General features: G+C 47.7%; 1 long non-coding RNA gene across 1 annotated transcript; it reads right to left on the minus strand.

The window, feature by feature from the left end:
- Positions 1 to 11,078: 11,078 nt before the first annotated feature.
- Positions 11,079 to 16,926, minus strand: LOC109551500 (uncharacterized). The gene is made up of 3 exons (XR_002178275.3): positions 16,584 to 16,926; positions 15,523 to 15,648; positions 11,079 to 15,243 (listed from the first exon to the last, which is right to left on the minus strand). It is a non-coding gene; the product is annotated as an uncharacterized lncRNA (long non-coding RNA).
- Between the last annotated feature and the right edge of the window lie 1,415 nt (positions 16,927 to 18,341).

Genomic DNA, 18,341 nt, shown 5'->3' on the forward strand with positions numbered 1-18,341 from the left:
TGTCTTTCAGTGGGTGAAATATTTCAAGATACGAATTTTAGAAATCTTGATAATTTGTTGCTTTCTTGTCAAATCTCTAATGCCTTTAATGCTTTTTTAGAACCATATCAGACAGTGCTATAATGTTTGCTTTGACTCTCAAACATAATTTAGAAAATCAAGAGGAAGAGAGCCTATTGTATTATTTACCCATATTTCCCCTTACTATGCTCTTTTTTTCCATCCTGATATTCCAAGGTGTTTTTCTTTTATCATTTTCTGTTTAGAAAACTTCCTTTAAGCCATTCTTTTAGGGTAAGTGTATTGGTGACACATTCTATTAGTTTTCTTTTATTTGAGAATATCTTGATTTTTCCTTTATTCCTGAAGGACGTTTTCACTAAGTACAGAATTCCAAGTTGAGAGTTGTTTCCCTCTCAGCTCTTGAAACATACGGCTGCATCCTTTGGCCTCCATGTTTTCTTATGCCCTCAACTCCCAGAGTCCAGGTCTCCAGTCCCAGCCTCTCCCTTGAGCTCATTTCTCCTGCCACTGAGTATTCTCACCAGGACACCCCAGGAGCACCTCAGACTACATCTTTGTTATAGCATCTCCCCCCATAGTCTCACTCCTGTTTTCTTTCTCAAAAATACCTTTTGGGGAAGGATTTACTTTTTCTAATGAATTCAGCATTACTGGTGAGAGATTCTCCCAGTGTTTTTTCAAGCCAGATTTTTTTTTTTTTTTTTTGCGGTACGCGGGCCTCTCACTGTTGTGGCCTCTCCCGTTGCGGAGCACAGGCTCCGGATGCGCAGGCTCAGCGGCCACGGCTCACGGGCCCAGCCGCTCCGCGGCATGTGGGATCTTCCCGGACCGGGGCATGAACCCGCGTCCCCTGCATCGGCAGGCGGACTCTCAACCACTGTGCCACCAGGGAAGCCCTAAGCCAGATTTTAAAGGTTTTTTTCCACTGGGAGGATTTGTCCAGGTAACTAACCCGTCATTTAAAGGCATTAGAATGTGCCTTATTTTCTTGTGGGTTTGTGTGTGTGGTATGCGTGTGTGTGTGTGAGCTACTGATTTTTGTTAGAAATTTATCTATGGAGATTCCCTGAGTCCTGGGTTGAAGTTGAGGACTTGTTTTTTTCCCACCAGTCCCTTTGGAGCTCTACCAGTCAGTGACCTCCTCAGGTTAAAATTTGAGGTTTTTCAGATTCATAGGTAACAGGAACCCAAATCCACATGAAGTCCAGCTTGTGGCTAATAATTCCCAGGGGGTTATTTTAATTTGACTCCTTCCAACCCCAGGATTGAGATGGTCAGTTTCCTTCTCTTCCCTTGTGCTCGATGCTGCGTCTTACTCCACAGTGGGTAAAGGTCTTCGGAGTCCCAGCTTTTCGTGAGAATCCCATTTTCATTCTGCACCTTGGGTGTGCTCTAGGCTCCACCTTCTGTCCACTGTACCCAAGGAAGTCACTAAAACACACAAGGAATCCAGGTTTGGCCACAATTTTCCAGGGCAGGTCCTGGCTTTGGCACTTCCAGGGTTCCTGGTCTCACTGCACTTTGGAGGTGGGCATATACTTTACTTTTACAGAAGCTTAATGTTCAAAAAAATTTTTTTAAGGTTTCTTTTCTAGTATTTAGATTATTTTATTTGGTTGGGTTGTTCACTGTATCCAATCTGCTATGTTGCTGGAAAAAGAGATTTCCCACAATAGATAATTTTCTTTTCTAGACTCTTCTTAGCATATGTCTCTTAGCTGATTATGTTGCAACTGTAAATGTTTAATGATTAAATGTGTTTTTTGTTTGTTTGTTTGTTTGTTTTTTTCTGCGGTACGCGGGCCTCTCACTGTTGTGGCCTCTCCCGTTGTGGAGCACAGGCTCCGGACGCGCAGGCTCAGCGGCCATGGCTCACGGGCCCAGCCGCTCCGCGGCATGTGGGATGTTCCCGGACCGGGGCACGAACCCGTGTCCCCTGCATCGGCAGGCGGACTCTCAACCACTGCACCACCAGGGAAGCCCCTAAATGTTTTTTTTAAATCATTACTTGGGGATTTTTTTTCTGAATAGTTTAAAATTTCTACTTTAACTTTACTGTCAACTTTCTTTCTCCCTCTTAACCCTATTATAGGAGTCAGGCGATTGAAACATGACCCTCTATAAAGCTGTGCAGTCAGCCTGATGTGATTAGCTGCTAGGACAGTGATGTGGCTTCAGTTTTTGGCTGCATAATCATCTCGCGTTCTTTGCCTCTGGATTGAAAATGTGGAGATCAGAGGTGATTTATTGTCTTATTGACACATAAAGCGTAGGGGAAAATCGTTCTGCACTTAGCTGGAAATCTTCACGAATGATGTAGTCTCTCAACAAGCAGCTGGGGATCTGGGGATCAGAAATGCATCCAGAGTGGCTACAGAGAGGCTATTTCAGCCAGTTAACAAAATCCAAGGGAATAATTATGTTCCAGTGGAAGAAGTTGCCTCTCCCCAGATCTACTGAGCGTTAGCAGGGATCAGACTCAGGAAGACACACGTACACCCGTGGACACACATGCACATGTGTGCTTGCATACCTGCCCCCCCCCACACGACAAACACACACGTGTGATCGGGTAGCTACATGGGAATTCTGTCAAGTGAGTCATTGGATTTTGTTTCTCATTCTAACCCTTCCTTCTAGATCTCAGAGTAATATATGTTCATCAGAAAAGCATTGGAAAGTTCAGAAAAATCACCCATAATGCTGCTTCCTAGTAAAAGCAATGACAACATTTGTCACATTTTTTCCTTTGCACTTGTTAAATATAGATCAGCTCGTCCAAGCAGTCACACTCAGTCCTGCTTTTCTCTCCCACTTAACAATCCTATATTAATCCCCATTTCTAAATAGTATTTTAATCATGACATAATATTCTCTCACATGGGTGGTTCACAATTTCCTCAGTGCCCTCTCGCTAGACATTGAAGTTGTTACAATTCTTCCCGTAATAAAATGAGTCACTGTGGCTGCATCTACCTGTGTCCTCTGTCTTGGTTGCTTTCAGTTTCAGGTGTCAGTGACACCCCTGAAAGGCTGGAGTTCAGTCCTTAGTCTACAGTTACCCCAACATTCTCCGTGGGGTTTCCCACCTCTGGCTGCTACCCTCATCCTAGCCTCAGCGAGGTCCCCAAAGTATTTCTCCCACCACATACGGTATGTGCTCCCCTTGGGGGGAAGTCCTAGTAAATAAAAAAAATTCCCGTCTCACAATTTCAGGTGCAAGTTTAGCCCCCGCTGTATACATGACACATGAGTGCCTGGGGCACCAACTGGTGCTTTGTGAAGGTGCTGAATTGCTCTAGATCTGCCTTGTAGGCGAGCATTGAACTGTGGCTGGTTCAGATGGAGATATTCTGTAAGCGTAAAAAACACAAAGGATTTCAAAGACTTGGGCTGATAAAAAGAATGTGAATTATCTGTCTCATTGATGATATTATTTATATTGATTTCATGTTTAAAATGATAATATTTGGGACATTTTGGATTAAATAAAATTAATTTAATTTCTCAGTATGTGTTTTTAATGTGGCTACTAGAAAATTTAAAAGTGCATATGTAGCTTGTGTTTGCGGCTGGTCTAGTATTTCGGTTTGAGAGGCCAATTTAGCGCCTAGAGTTAGAGTGGAGCCCCTTGCCAGTGCCCCCTCTCTGGAGTCACGCCCTTCCCTGCTCTCTGGTCCACCCTTCAGAATCCAGGTGAGGGAACGATGTCAGCAGGCTTCTTCCTGCTTCTCCCAGCATCCAGCCCCCCCAGGGAGCATGAATGACGGCACATGGAAGCAGAGGATTAGGTGATGGGGGGCAGGACTAGCCTGGCTGGTTGCTTTTGCTGCTTTAGTAATTGTAAGGTCGGTTTTGCGTTAGGTTGGCTGACAGATACTCCTAGGAGGAATCAATGGAGCTGGAAGGCGCTCGCCAAATGCTCTCTGGGTTTGGGCTCTGACCGCAGCTTTAAGTCGTTTTTCTCTTCTCCACCTGACTTCAATCAGTCCTTTTGCAAGAGCCCCAGAGCTCCCCTGTGCCTGTTTTCGGGGATTCAGGGCCAGGACTCCACAGACCTTTTTGCCATTTCAACGGCCAGGCAGATGAAACTAGTGCCCAGCAGAGCTCCCTTCTCTGAGCGCTCAGGAGGGGAGGCAGGAGCTGGCACCCCTGGGTTCGGGAGGAGCTTGAGACACCCGAGCCTGTTTCTTTAGATGCCACAGTTTTCTAGGCCTGCCGGGACACTCAGCCTCCTGCACAGCTCAAGGACTTGGACAGGAAAAGCTGAGTGACTGGGTGGCGGCTGACACACGGTCCTGAGCCTGCAGCTCAGCACGCCCGTGCTCCGGCCCAGATACGGCCCAGGGCCCCTTGGCTGGGGGCCAGCCCCGGGCGTGGCTGCACAGAGCTCCTGGTGTCTGCATTGCTAGGACTGGGACTTCAGGGGCAGCTGAGGTTACTAGTTGCCCTAACCCACTGCTAAAACTGGTCAAGCCCCCATTCAACCGAATGTCCTTCCTGATTTCAGTATTTCTGTAGGGAACCTCTGTTTGCACACAGAGTCGGGTTTCTTGCCATGTTTGTTCGGTCTCTTTTTCCACTGGCCCCTTTCCTCCAGGCTGGTAGAGGCAGTCTTCCTCGTGGCTTGATGCCACTTGAGTCTTTTCCAGGTATGGCTGGAAGGGGCCTGGCAGATTCCCCTCGGAAGGGAGAACTTTCTGTCTGCCTAATTCCTAGGAACTGAAGTCTGGGAGAAGACACAGACGTTGGGTATTCCCCACTTGTGCATATAATAGCTGAGTGCTCTTTCTCTGTGGGCTAAGCTCCAGGCCAGCCTCTGAGAACTCAGATGAATCAGGTATAAATTCATCCCTGTAGACTTTTACAGCCTATGAAGAGTGAAGGGTGCCACTGAAGGTCCACATTCAGGGGAACTGGGGATTCGGGTGTCTTCGAGCACACAGGAGTGGGGGAAGGAATTGTGGGCATTTTGTGGAGGTGAAATCGGAGCTGGCATGAAGGATGGGAAGAGCTCGGCTCTAGAACAGAGTTTCTCAGCCCCAGCACTGTTGGCATTCTGGACCAGGTCATTCTCCCTGGCGGGGGCCACCCTGTGCATTGTAGGATGTTTAACGGTCTCCCAGGCTTCTACCCACGGGGAGTCAGTAGGACCCTGTCCACTAGTGACAACCAAAAATGCATCCAGACCTTGCCAAATGTGCCCTCTGGAGGCAAAACATCATCCTGGTGGAGAGCCACTGCTATAAAGGAATAGGCAAAAGAATATTCCAGAAAGAGGAAAAAGTATGAGCAAAGGGCAGGCCCTGTGACTCAGTTTGCCTGGAATGAAGGGAAATAGAAGTAGGCTGTTAGGGGAAACAATGGAACGTTAGCCTCTAAGCTCCTTAGAGTAGGAGTTTGGTGCATGTGTGTCTGTTCTGTTTCGTGATGGACCCCAAACACCTGGGGCAGACTCTGGCACATACTCAGATCTCAGTGGTTTTGTGGTGTGGAGAGAGGCTAAGGTCCCTTTATAGAGGGTTGAGGGGTATTGGTTTTATTCTGTAAGTAACAGGGAGACGCTTGAATGTCTTGGAGTAAGATATGGTGGCAATGCGTTCTAGATATCGAGAATATTAGTCAGACAGTCATATGTCAGGGAGACTGGAGAAGAGCGTAGCCCTGAGAGCTAGGGTGAGGTTGTTGCAGGAGTCCAGGCAAGAGCTACCAGGGGCTCAGCCACAGATGGCGTGTGGAGGGAGATGAGAAGTCATACACGACAGCAAGGGTTTGACTGTGGGTCATGGGAATGGGGTGGGAAGGGATGGCCATGTGTAAAAGTAGGAGACCCAGGAGAAAAAAAGAGGGAATGTGGGAAGGAATTTAATTATTTACATTTTGCATTAAAAGAAGAATTAACACTAATCCTTCTCAAACTCTTCCAAAAACTTGAAGAGAAAGGAATACTTCCAAACTCACTTTATGAGGCCAGCATTACCCAGACACTAAAGCTGCACGAGGCCACTAGAAGAAAAGAAAATTACAGGCCAATATTCCTCACACACATAGATGCAAAAATCCTCAACAAAATTCTAGCAGATCAAATTCAACAGCACATTAAAAGTACCATACACCATGATTAATCAGGATTTATCCCTGAGATGCAAGGATAGGTCAATATGTGCAAATTGATAAAGGTGATATTCCACACTAACAGAATAAAGAATAAAAATCATAGATAGATGCATAAAAAGTGACTGGCAAAGTTCATCACCCTTTCAACATAAAAACTCTCAAAAAATTAGGTAGAGAAGGAATGTACATTAAAAAGTCCATATATGAAAAGCCCACAGATAACAGCCTGCTCAGTGGTATAAAGCTGAAAGCTTTTCCTCTGAGGTCAGGAATAAGACAAGGATGTCCACTTTTGTCACTTATATTTGTTTTTTTTTGTTTGTTTGTTTGTTTTGGCAGTACGCAGGCCTCTCACTGTTGTGGCCTCTCCCGTTGCAGAGCACAGACTCTGGACGTGCAGGCTCAGCGGCCACGGCTCACGGGCCCAGCCGCTCTGCGGCATGTGGGATCTTCCCAGACCGAGTCACGAACCCGTGTCCCCTGCATCGGCAGGCGGACTCTCAACCACTGCGCCACCAGGGAAGCCCTTGTATTTGTTATAGTACTATGAGTCCTAGCCAGAGCAACTAGGCAAGAAAAAGAAACAAAAGGCATCCAAATCAGAAAGGAAGAAATAAAATTGTCTCCGTTTGCAGATGACATGATTTTATGCATACAAAATTCTGAAGACTCCACCAAAAAACCGTGTTCGAACTAATTTAAAAATCCACTAAAGTTGCAGGATACAAAATCAACATAGAAAAATCACTTTCATTTCTATACACTAACAGCAAACTATCTGAAAGATAAATTAATAAATCAATTCCATTTATAATAGCAGCAAAAACAATATCATACCTAGGAATAAATTTAACCAAGAAGGTGAAAGACCTGTACACTGAAAACTATAAGACATTGATGGAAGAAATTGAAGAAAACACAAACAAATGAAAAGCTTTTCTGTGTTCTTGGTTTAGAAGAATAAATATTGTTAAAATATCCATACTGGACTTCCCTGGTGGCACAGTGGTTAAGAATCCACCTGCCAACACAGGGGACATGGGTTCGAGCCCTGGTCCAGGAAGATCCCACATGCTGTGAACAACTAAGCCCATGTTCCACAACTACTGAGCCCGCGTGCCACAACTACTGAAGCCCATGCGCCTAGAACCTTGCTCCGCCACAAGAGCAGCCACGGCAAGGAGAAGCCCGCGCACGGCAACGAAGAGCATCCCCTACTCGCCGCAGCTAGAGAAAGCCCGCGCGCAGCAATGAAGACCCAACGCAGCCAAAAATAAATAAATAAAATTAAAAAAAATCCATACTCCCCAAAGCAATCTACAGTCTCTATCAAAATTCCAAAAACATTTTTCATAGAAATAGAAACAACAATCCTAAAATTCCTATGGAACAACAAAAGACCTTGAATGGCCAGAGCAATTTTGAGAAAGAAGAGCGAAGCTGGAAGTATCACACTTCCGGATTTCAAACTATACCACCAAGTTACAGTAGTCAAAACTGTATGATACTAGCATAAAAATGGATATACATAGACCAATGGAGCAGAATAGAGAGCCCAGAAAAAAAAGCCACTCAACATGGTCAACTTATCTTTGACAAGGGCACCAAGAACACACAGTAGGGTGAGGATAGTCTCTTCAATAAATGGTGTTGGGAAACTGGATATTCACATGTAAAAGAATGAAACTGGACCCGTATTTTACACCATTCCTAAAAATTCACTTGAAACGGATTAAAGGTTTACATGTAAAGCCTGAAACCACACAACTCATAGGAAAACATGGGAAAATCTCCTTGACATTGGTCTTGGCAATGATTTTTTGGACATGACACCCAAAGCACAGACAACAAAAGCAAAAATGAACAAGTGGAACAGCACCAAACTGAAAAACTACTGCACAGCAAAGGAAACCATCAGCAAAATGTAAAGGCAACTTAACAGAAGAGGAGAAAGTATTTGCAAACCACGTGTCTGATAAGGGGTGAGTATCCAAAATATATAGGGAACCCATGGAATTTAATAGCAAAAACCAACAAAACCCCACAAATAACCTGATTAAAAACTGGGCGGAGGGCTTCCCTGGTGGCGCAGTGGTTGAGAGTCCGCCTGCCGATGCAGGGGACACGGGTTCGTGCCCCGGGCTGGGAAGATCCCACATGCCGCGGAGCGGCTGCGCCCGTGAGCCATGGCCGCTGAGCCTGCGCGTCCGGAGCCTGTGCTCCGCAACGGGAGAGGCCACAACAGTGAGAGGCCCGCGTACCGCAAAAAAAAAAAAAAACTGGGCAGAGAGTCTGAATAGACATTTTTTCCAAAGAAGACACACAAATGGCCAACAGGTGCATGCAAGGGTGCTCAACGTCACTAATCATAGAGAAATGCAAATCAAAACCACGAGGTATCACCTCACATGTGTTAGAATGACTGTTCTCAAAAAGACAAGAGACGACAAATGTGGGCAAAGGTGTAGAGGAAAGGAAACGCTTGTACACTATTGAGGGGAGTGTAAACCGGTGCAGCTGTTCTGGAAAAGAGTATGGAGGATCCTCAAGAAATTAAAAATAGAACCACCACACGACCCAGCAATCCCACTTCTGGGTGTATAGCCAAAGGAAATAAAATCAGCATCTTGAAGAGCTATCTGCACTCCATGTTTATTGTATTGTTATTCACAATAGCCAAGATAATGGAAACAACTGTCCATCGGTGGATGAACAGATGAAGAAAAGATTGGGCTGGCCAAAAAGTTCGTTCGGGTTTTCCGTATGCTCTTACAGAAAAACCCAATATATGCGCAATGGAATGTTATTCAGTCACGAAAAGAAGGAAATCCTGCCATTTGCCACAACATGTATAAACCTGGAGGACACTATGCTAAGTGAAATAAGCCAGACACAGAAAGACAAATACCATGTGGTATCACTTACGTGTGGAATTAAAAAGAAGTTGAGCTGCCAAGCGTGGCAGGAATCTCTTACGGTGCTCCATCCATGGGTGTGTGCAGAGTCTAGAGGTCTGTCCATTATTACTCATTCTCTCCCTCTTCCATCATAACAGAACCCATATTTTTTGTTTTTCTTGTTTGTTTTTTTTTTGGGTACGCGGGCCTCTCGCTGTGGTGGCCTCTCCCGTTGCGGAGCACAGGCTCCGGACGCGCAGGCTCAGCGGCCATGGCTCACGGGCCCAGCCGCTCCGCGGCATGTGGGATCTTCCCGGACCAGGGCACGAACCCGTGTCCCCTGCGTCGGCAGGCGGACTCTCAGCCACTGCGCCACCAGGGAAGCCCCAGAACCCATATTTTAAATTGGGCACAGAGTTGTCTGAATAAAAGACTATATATCCCATTTTCCCTTGTCGCTAGGTGTGGCCAAGGGACTAACTTTTGTCCAAGAGTTTAAGAATCAGTGCCCTGTAGTAACTTTCAGGAACGTGTTTTAACAGATGTTTGGCCCTTTGTCCCCTTATTCTTTGTCCCAAGTTCCATCTTGCTTCCTGGACTTCTGATGTGAAGGGCTGGAGTTCCAGCAGCCTCCTTGGACCATGAGAATGGGTGCTATAACCTAAGGATGGAGCAGGAGACGCTGGCATGGGACCAGGGCTCTAGATGACTCTGTGGGTTGCCATAACAGCTCTGGATTGCCGATCCCCAGCCTGTGACACGAGGGAGAAAGGAACTGTTATCTTATTTAAGCCACTGTTACTGTGGGTCTCCGTGGCTTACAGCCAAAACGAATCCCAACCGGCACAGCACAAGAAACAGCTGACGGGAAGAAACGGCCAGAGAGCTTAAACAGGAGAGATTCTGTGTCATGGAAACCGAGGACGGCAGCATTTCAGAGACGAGGTAACCCGCAGAATGGACAGGGGTGAACCCTGAGGACAAAGACACTGCATTTGCCGGCCCAGGGGTCACTGCTGGTTTTAAGTAAACACTATCCCACATTAACTGTAAACCATTGCACACAAAACGCCTCCTCACAGCATCTGCAAATACTCAGGACTTGCCAGTGGGGCTACATCTTGGGATCTGGAAGGCGCCCATGTATTGTGAGGGGAAAAAAATGTTTGCAGACTCACCTCATCTACATAGACTGTACCAGCCCTCGGGGAATTAGTTCGAGCCACAGGCACGGGGAGAGGCTGTCCAGATACCCAGAGGAGGGTTCCCGGCATTGAGGGTGAAGAACGAGTGAGGGGCAAGGGGTCCTCCCCACCCCGCCCCCTCTTCCCTGGGCTTGTGCAGTGGTTCAGATTCCAGCCTAGAGCTCCCTCCTCAGATGGGCATCCCTGGGCCCCTGCTGTCGGCTCTGTAGCTCCCTAATTTTTCCCTTTGTATTTGCCTGTATTTAATAGCTGCTTCTTCAATGCTTTGTTAGCTCCGTGAGGCCTTGGACGCTGTCTGGTTGGTTGGTTGCCGTGTCTTTGGGGCGCAGCCGAGCGTCTGGGAGCTCAACCTAGCGCTTGGTGTTTCTCCTTGCAGAGCCGGCGCGGAGAAGCTTGGTCTCCTGCTTCTTTCGTTCCTTGTGCGTGAGGGGGAGCTTTTTGAAGTTGCTTCTTCTCTTAGCTTCTCGGTGTTTCCATCTTAAAAACGGTGGTGAAGGAGAGAGAGGGGAAGGTGGGATTCCTGGACACTGGCCCCCTGTGTGGGAGGCGCTGTCTTATTCAATCCTGTGGACTCACCGAGGGCCCCAGTAGCACAGCAGGATGGTGCGGGGCCCAGGGGTCTCTCAGAAGCCGGAGGAGTGAAGGAGGCTCTGGAGGTGCCCCAGAGAACCTTCCAGGGTGAAGGTACTCCAATAGGTGCTCTAGATCAGCACCAGTTAGAGCACGGCTCCAGGTACAGAGGGAGAGCAGCATCGGGTCCCTCGGGCCTTATCTCCCGACCCCCCATCCCCCATTCCCCGCCCCTCCCCCATTCCCCGCCCCCCCCATGCCCCAGCACAGCAGGGGTGCTCCCAGCTCTGGGCCTCAGCTCCGGTGGCTCTCCTCCTGGATGTCCCCCACCCCATCTCTGCCTTTCTCAGAATAAACGCCGTCCTGGGAAGCCCTCCCTGGTCGCCCCACAGGGACACAGCTTTCTCCTCTGAACTCCAACAACTGTCTAAGATTCCCTTGACAACGAGCACGTTCCGTTTTGTGCCTTGTTTTCAGATGGACGTTCAGCTGCCTGAAAGGGGGCTGCCTCGGGCTTCTGTGCAGCCCTTGGGTGCTGGCGGGCTGCCTCGTACAAAGCGGATCTCAGTAAAGAGCAGGTGGTTGACTGACGGCAGCATCCTGTTTGATAGCCACGCTTTCCTTCTGCTGAAGCGGAGAAGCCCCGCCCCCCCGGACTGCGCCTTCACGCTTCCATCCTGGACTGTCAGATACACGTGCCACAAGGTGCAGCGGGGACTTAATTCATTTTCGCATCTCAAAAACCCACCGCCTGCTGCGGCTAGTAATTTATAAGCCACGTGATTGTTAGTGAGATGCATGTAACCGTCCAGCCGCAAGCTTTAGATACACGTGAATTTCAGTGTCTCTTCTCATGGGCTCTTCTGCCGTGTTGGGACTGAGCTGAGCTCTCACTGACATATAAGCTACAAACTGGCCTGTGAGGCTCTCAAATCCGGAAGGCGGGACTGGGGATAATGGGGTGGTTAGCGCCTCTGAGGAGTACATCGGTTTGGGGGCGATGGAGCAGGTTGTATTTTCTCGACCAAACAAATGACAGCGTCACCGCACGGAGCTGCAGAGACGGCCTCAAAGCTGCCCCTCTGTCCTGGCCGTTGTCAGGGGCCCCTGGCTGAGAACAGTGGGGACAGGCCCGTTGGGACAGCAACCTCCTCTTGTGACAAAGCCAAGATTCTCATTGTCAAACGCTCCTCTAGCAATCGTTCCTCATAGTGACTGTATTAGTCAGGATTTTCCAGAGAAACAGAAAACAGAGCAAATGGGAGACATGTGTAGCGAGAGAGAGCGAGAGAGGGAAAGAGGGAGGTTTATTGTAGGAATTGGCTCGCGTAGCTGCGGAGGCTGAGAAGTCCCCTGGTCTGCGGTCTGCCAGCTGGAGAAGGAAAGCTCGTGGTGTAACTCAGTCGAGTCCGAAGGTCTGAGAGCTGAAGGTGTGACCCCCAGGCCCGGGTCAGAGGCCTGAGAACCAGGCAGCTGCTGGTGTAGGTCCCGACAGCGACCCAAGGCCCAGGAGCTCCAATGTCCACAGGCAGCAGAAGACAGATGTCCCAGCACAGAAGAGAGTGAAATCACCCCTCCTTTGCCTTTCTGGTCCATTTGGGCCCCCAGTGGACTTGCTGGTGGCCCACCCACTCAGTCCACTGAATCCAATGCTCATCTCTTCCAGAAACACCCAGAAATACTGTTTCGCCCACTCTCTGGGCATCCCTTCACCTAGTTGAGTGGATACATAGATTAACCATCATAGTGACTGTCGCAACATCCCATTCTAACTGCATCAGGGCTCATTTTAAGCATCTTGGCCAAGTCAGAAACATGGCCGCCTGCGTCCAGCCTCAGCCTGTTCAGAGGTTGGAGTGGCCACAAGCTGAGGGATGGCAGAGGTCGTACAGGCCAAGGCGGCCGTAATGAAGGGCTTGGGACACACCCTGAAACTGTGTGGTCGCACCGGCTCGCACCAGCCCACCAGCCACCGTGGCCCAGTTAGTGCCTGAAAAGGCAGCTCCCTCCTCCCCGGGGTGCCAGCTTGAATCTGGGCTGGGGCTAAACGTCTTCCGCGTTTTAAGCTGTTATGTTCATTTTAAACGTATTATAAAGCATTATGGACGGAGAATCCCACATTGTTATTGAAAGCTTTCTTGCTAAAGCAGGGTTAGTCACAAATTACTGATGATTCAAATAGTAGAATCCATTTAAATGACAGCTTCCCAGGGCAAATCTCCCAGGTTAAAAGTGAGGGAAATGACTCCCTTCTGATGAGGAAGAATAATCTTAACATGGAAATCACTGGATTTCCAGATAGCACATATCGGTATAGATGGTGGGGTTGTGTTTCCCTTTTTTTTATCAGCACATAAAATAAGAAGTTTCAAGAACACTTGGTTGTCAGAGAGATGGCGGGGAATTCCACGAGGGCGACACGACGCCCTGTATTTGGAATAAGTCAGGGGACCTTCCCAGCTAAACAAAGTCCCAAGACTGGCAGGAAACTGCTTGCAAAGGTTTTTGCCACAGAAAGCCACAGTGGGGCCCATATGAAGAAAACTTTGAAGTAATTTAGACAGTTGCATCCTCTTCGTGTCAATAAGAGATAAATGAAGCTGTGATCGATAGTGGTTAGTGGCTTCCTTCCTTCCTTCCTCCCTCCCTCCCTCCCTCTCTCTCTCTCTCTCTCTCTCTCTCTCTCTCTCTCTCTCCCTTTCTTTCTCTCTGTGTCTCTCTCTCTATTTCTTTCCTTCTTTCCCCCACCCCCAGCTCCTGGTAACCACCATTCTACTCTGGTTTTATGAGTTCAACTTTTTTCTTGATCCCACATTTAAATGAGATGATACAGCATTTGTCTTTCTGTGTCTGGGTTATTTCACTTAGCAAAATGTCCTCCAGGTTTATACATGTTGTCACAAACGGCAGGATTTTCTTCTTTTTTTGGCTAAATAATATTCCATTTTGTGTGTGTGTGTGTGTGTACACACGTACATTTTCTTTATCCATTCATCCATTGATGGAAAGTTGTTTCCATCATCTTGGATCCTGTGAACAACGCTGCAGTAAACATGGGAACACAGACAGCTCTTCAAGCTATTGATTTCATTTCCTTTGGATGTATACCCAGAAATGGAATTGCGGGATGGTTCTGTTTTCAGTTTCTTGCAGACCCTGCATGCTGTCTTCCATAGTGACTACTAATTCACATCCCCAGCAACAGTGCACAAGGGTTCCTTTTTCTCTACATCCCTGTTCAGAAGAGGGACTAGTGCAGGGGAGCAGAAGAGCTTTCGGGCAAACAGAGTGAGAAAATGTCAGAGAATGTGTGTGGAGGCTGGGAGGTCAGGAGGGGGTCAAGCCTGATGCCGAGAACCAACAGCCAGAGCTCGCCACCATCCTCTGCCAGCGCCCCTCCCACGTTCCACTGCCTCCCGGCTCCTGGTCCCTCGCCTTGAGCTGCCCAAACCAGATCTGTTCTTACAAAGCTTCAGATGCTCGCAAGTCCCCGTAAACAGTGGGGCCGGCCTGTCTTGGTGTCTGGGGAGTGGTTGAAACTTTACTGATTTTATTTTTTTCATCTGGAATATCATTATGCAATCCTCACAGACAACAGTCTGATTTTCTTTTCATAGTTGAGACCATATCTGTAACAATGTAGCTAAATATATCTCCTCAGCCCTTTATCTCTTAGGAGGCACTGTACCGATGGCAGGATTTGAATCAACCCTGAAGGGAATGATTAAGGTTTACAGACAATTGTGCTATCAGTTGGAGTACGTTATCACATATTAGTTGCATCTGTAAGGGCCACCCTAGGAATACTCGGGCTTCTCCCCCTTTGAATTAAAACTTGGAAAGAAGAGAACAATTAAACTATAGTGAGGAGGGAAGTCTGCGAAGTCCCAGTGTTTTAAGTTCTGCGAAGTCCCAGTGTTTTAAGTTAAACCCAGTGTTTTGGTTTTAAGTTCTGAAGAGAAATTACAAAGCGGAGCATTACATCGGAGGTTAGGAGGAGCAGAGAAGATGCTTGGGGGAAGGAAACCGGTGTATAAAATTAATTTTAACCATTCTTTTTGGAGGGGGATCACCATTGAATTCTTTGAGGAGCTGATGAAGACTTTGGACTCTTACCCAGACAGATTCACATAAGCACATCATACGAACTCCACACGCATCCTCGCAGGGCACTCGTTCTCCCCGAAGCCCACTCACAACTCGTGGGGTTGATCCAAGGAGGCCCGTTAATGCCCTCTGGGTCATGACAGGCTCAGAGAACACAAGAAACCCCAGCTCCACTGGAACTGATGGCTGAGACAGGAGAGGGGAAGAGGCTGGACAGCTAAGCAGAGAGACCGGGTGGAGGTCTGTGGCGGGTGGGAGGCACACCGTAGACCAGGGGTGCTGGGTCTTGGACAGGTCACCTTTCTGGGCTGAAGTGGTCTCATCTGCATGAGAACAAAGTGAGATAACATAAGAGAAGGTGTTTTGTAAACTTTTTCCAGGTTACGGAAGCTAAAATGGAGGTTTAGGAAGATTAACCAGGTTAGAGTATACTGGGTATATTCACTCACAGCCCTTGACTGTGGAGCAGGGAATATCTGATGTGCGTTGGGACTCTTAGGGCAAGAGGAGGAGAGAATTCATGGACCCGTCACAGAGTAAACTAGGTGGAATGAACTTAATCACTTTTTAAATGAGGGGCAATACTCTTAATAGATGATTACCTCTTAGTGTGAATGGAACGGTCTGGAGTGAGATCAGGAGGAAGATGAGAAATGTTCAGCCTGAAAGCCCCTGCATTCTTCCATAGGTCTTTCTTCCAAAACCAGATGGTACATGAGTTAGATGCTCTGTGAGTTATAGAATGTTAAATTTTATAACCAAATCAAATTGATGTCTTATGCCTGGAACCAATGCACTATTGAATCTACGGGGAACCGCTTAGATTATCTTAAGTATTGATTCATGAAAAAGGTTTTGGCAAATGGTCTCGGGCAAGGAATCAAGCCAGAAACAGCATTTGTCAGACCAGATGGGTCGACTCACCCTTCGGACTAAAACATTAGCCTCTTTTTGTGAAAACTGCCTAGTGGTCTATTAAATTGGTTCTATCATATATCAACGGACGCGTCTTGATTATCCAATGTATAGGAGCTTCTGGGACACTTCTGTGTGGTGCTAAATGTTATCTATGAAGATGGTCTTTTAGAGAAACTTAATAAAAACCCATTTGGGCACCCAAAGTTCAGCTGTTTGGAAGAAGAGGTGGGAAATTGGCCCATACCCACTGTGGGAGAAAAAAGACGTTATTAGAGGTTGAAAGTCTACTACATGCAAGAGACAAGTGAAGCATCTGCTCTACAGGATAGAAAATAAGAGACCGTCCCTTGCTTGGGGGCCGCAGCAGAACCTTGGTGTCTCGATGACAAAGGGTAACCCCCTAAATGGTTATTTGGATTCGAAGCTGTGTAGGTGGCTCCTCCCCCAACTTTTCCCTGGGTCTTATGCTCAAAGTTCAGCCCGATGTCACCTCCCTACCTGAGCAGCAATTCTACCCCCCCAGTCCTGCCATCAGGACACTGTCGTATCACCCTGTTCCTCGGTCCCTCATCTCCAGATGATGTTAATTGTTTAGGGTCCACCTCCTTCCCCCCCGTGGGACAGGGCGTCCTATCTGTCTTGCTCCTGGCTGTGTCCTCAGCCCCCAGCACACGTCACCCAGATTTGTCAAACAGATGAATTTGTGGAGTCTTTGAAACATTGAAACAAACTCTGACTTGCTTACCGGTTTGTGGAGTCCCGGACCTTTTATGCTATTCGGACAAGACTTGCGGATTCTGTACCTGCAGGGTCTCTCCGTTCCTGGCGCTGCTGTCCTCACGTTTGGACCATTGCAACCACCTCTGAAAAGTTCTGCCTGCCTTTGGTGGCCGCCCGCTCCAGGTCTGTGAACTCCTGCCGGGTCCATTTCCTACTTCCTAGAAAACAGCCATCGGTCTGACTTTCAAGCTCCCTCACATCTGTCCCTGTTTCCCATCTTCTTCCTTACAGACCTTTGATTCGGTCGAGTCAAAATACTCCACCTGTTTCCCTACAGAGCCTGCTGTTTCCTGCCTCCAAGCCCCTGCCCACGTGGTTCCCTTTACCTGCCTGAAGATAAGCCAGCTTCTAAGACGCAACTCAAATACTTTCTCCTCCAAAAAGCTTTTCCTGATTTCATTCAACTGACCGTAACTCCTGCTCCTTTTAACTTTTCTAACACTTTTTTTTGTTCCTCTCTTAAAGTATGAGCCACTTTACATAAACGTCTGGCCTCTTGCACTGGACGGTGAAGGAGTCGAGGGTGGAGACTAACCCTTACTCATCCTTGCCTTCCGCAGAGCACGGGGCTCAGAGCCTGGCCCAGAGGACAGGCTTGATGAGAGCCAGAGAATGAAGGGCTGAGTCTGCATTCTTGTTTGGGTGCAGTTTTATTTTAAGGCCAGGAACATGCAAAGCATCCTGGAATATATTAGTCACTATTCTTGCCAGGGGAAAGAAATCTGTCTCCGATTTGAAGAACTGTCTGGTGATGGACGGTGGTTTGGGCAGTAAAAACAATCCCACAGAACGTTACAATTTGCAACGGGCTTTACTTCATCTGATCCCACGGGCTTGTAAGGTAAGAGGTGTCTCCAGTTTACGGTTGAGGAACCCGAGACTCAGAGAGGAGAAACCGCGTGGATGCGACAGCCAGTGTGTGGTGGGATGGGTCCTCGGGTCTCGTGACTCCAGGTGGTAGGTCTCTGTCTCTTCACAGTGCTGTCCTGCAGCCCTGGTCATGAGGTGGGTGGAGATGGTGATAGACTTTAAGGAGATGGCCCCAGAACTTCCATAATGCCCAGCTGAGTACGTATCCTGGGCAAGAAAGAGTGAAGATAAATGACCTATGCTTTTAATGCAAGAAGCTGGAGTAAAGAACGATTTAAAAAGTAGCAGAGTTTGACTTGACAGTGACTGAGACGTTTGATGAATTAAATGGAAAGAACTCTTGCCTGTGAACTATGGGCTGGTCTAGCAAAGGCGTCTGTGCCTGTTTCCTCACGTCTCCTGGAAAATAAAGGCAGCAAGAGGAAGAGGAAGATTCAGGAATTCGACCCAGAGGCTCCTGGGCTCGCCCAGCCTTACCACTCCTGGCTGTCTGGCTTTGAAAAGATACTGTCTGTGTCTGCGTTTCCTTATCTCTGAGTAAGGAACAGTCATCGTAATTATCTCTCAGATGCTATGCATTCATGATCCCATTCAGTCCTCCCCAATTCTGAAAAGTACGAATTAGTATTATTCATTTACTAATTTTTCCTCCTTCCTCACTGTACAGACAAGGAAAGGGGTTCAGGGAGGTTAAAAGCCAGGAGGAAGAGGTTGCCAAGATGAACCCTGGTCCCCTCACTCACTACCCAGTGTACCAGTTTCCAGCTATGTAACGCGGGATAGGAGGACCCATCCCAGCAGAGTTCATGTGACAGTTAGATAAGAAAATGTGGTTGAAGTGTCGAGATGATGT

Source organism: Tursiops truncatus, chromosome 10 (genome assembly GCF_011762595.2).
Source record: "Tursiops truncatus isolate mTurTru1 chromosome 10, mTurTru1.mat.Y, whole genome shotgun sequence".
Classification (NCBI taxonomy): domain Eukaryota; kingdom Metazoa; phylum Chordata; class Mammalia; order Artiodactyla; family Delphinidae; genus Tursiops; species Tursiops truncatus.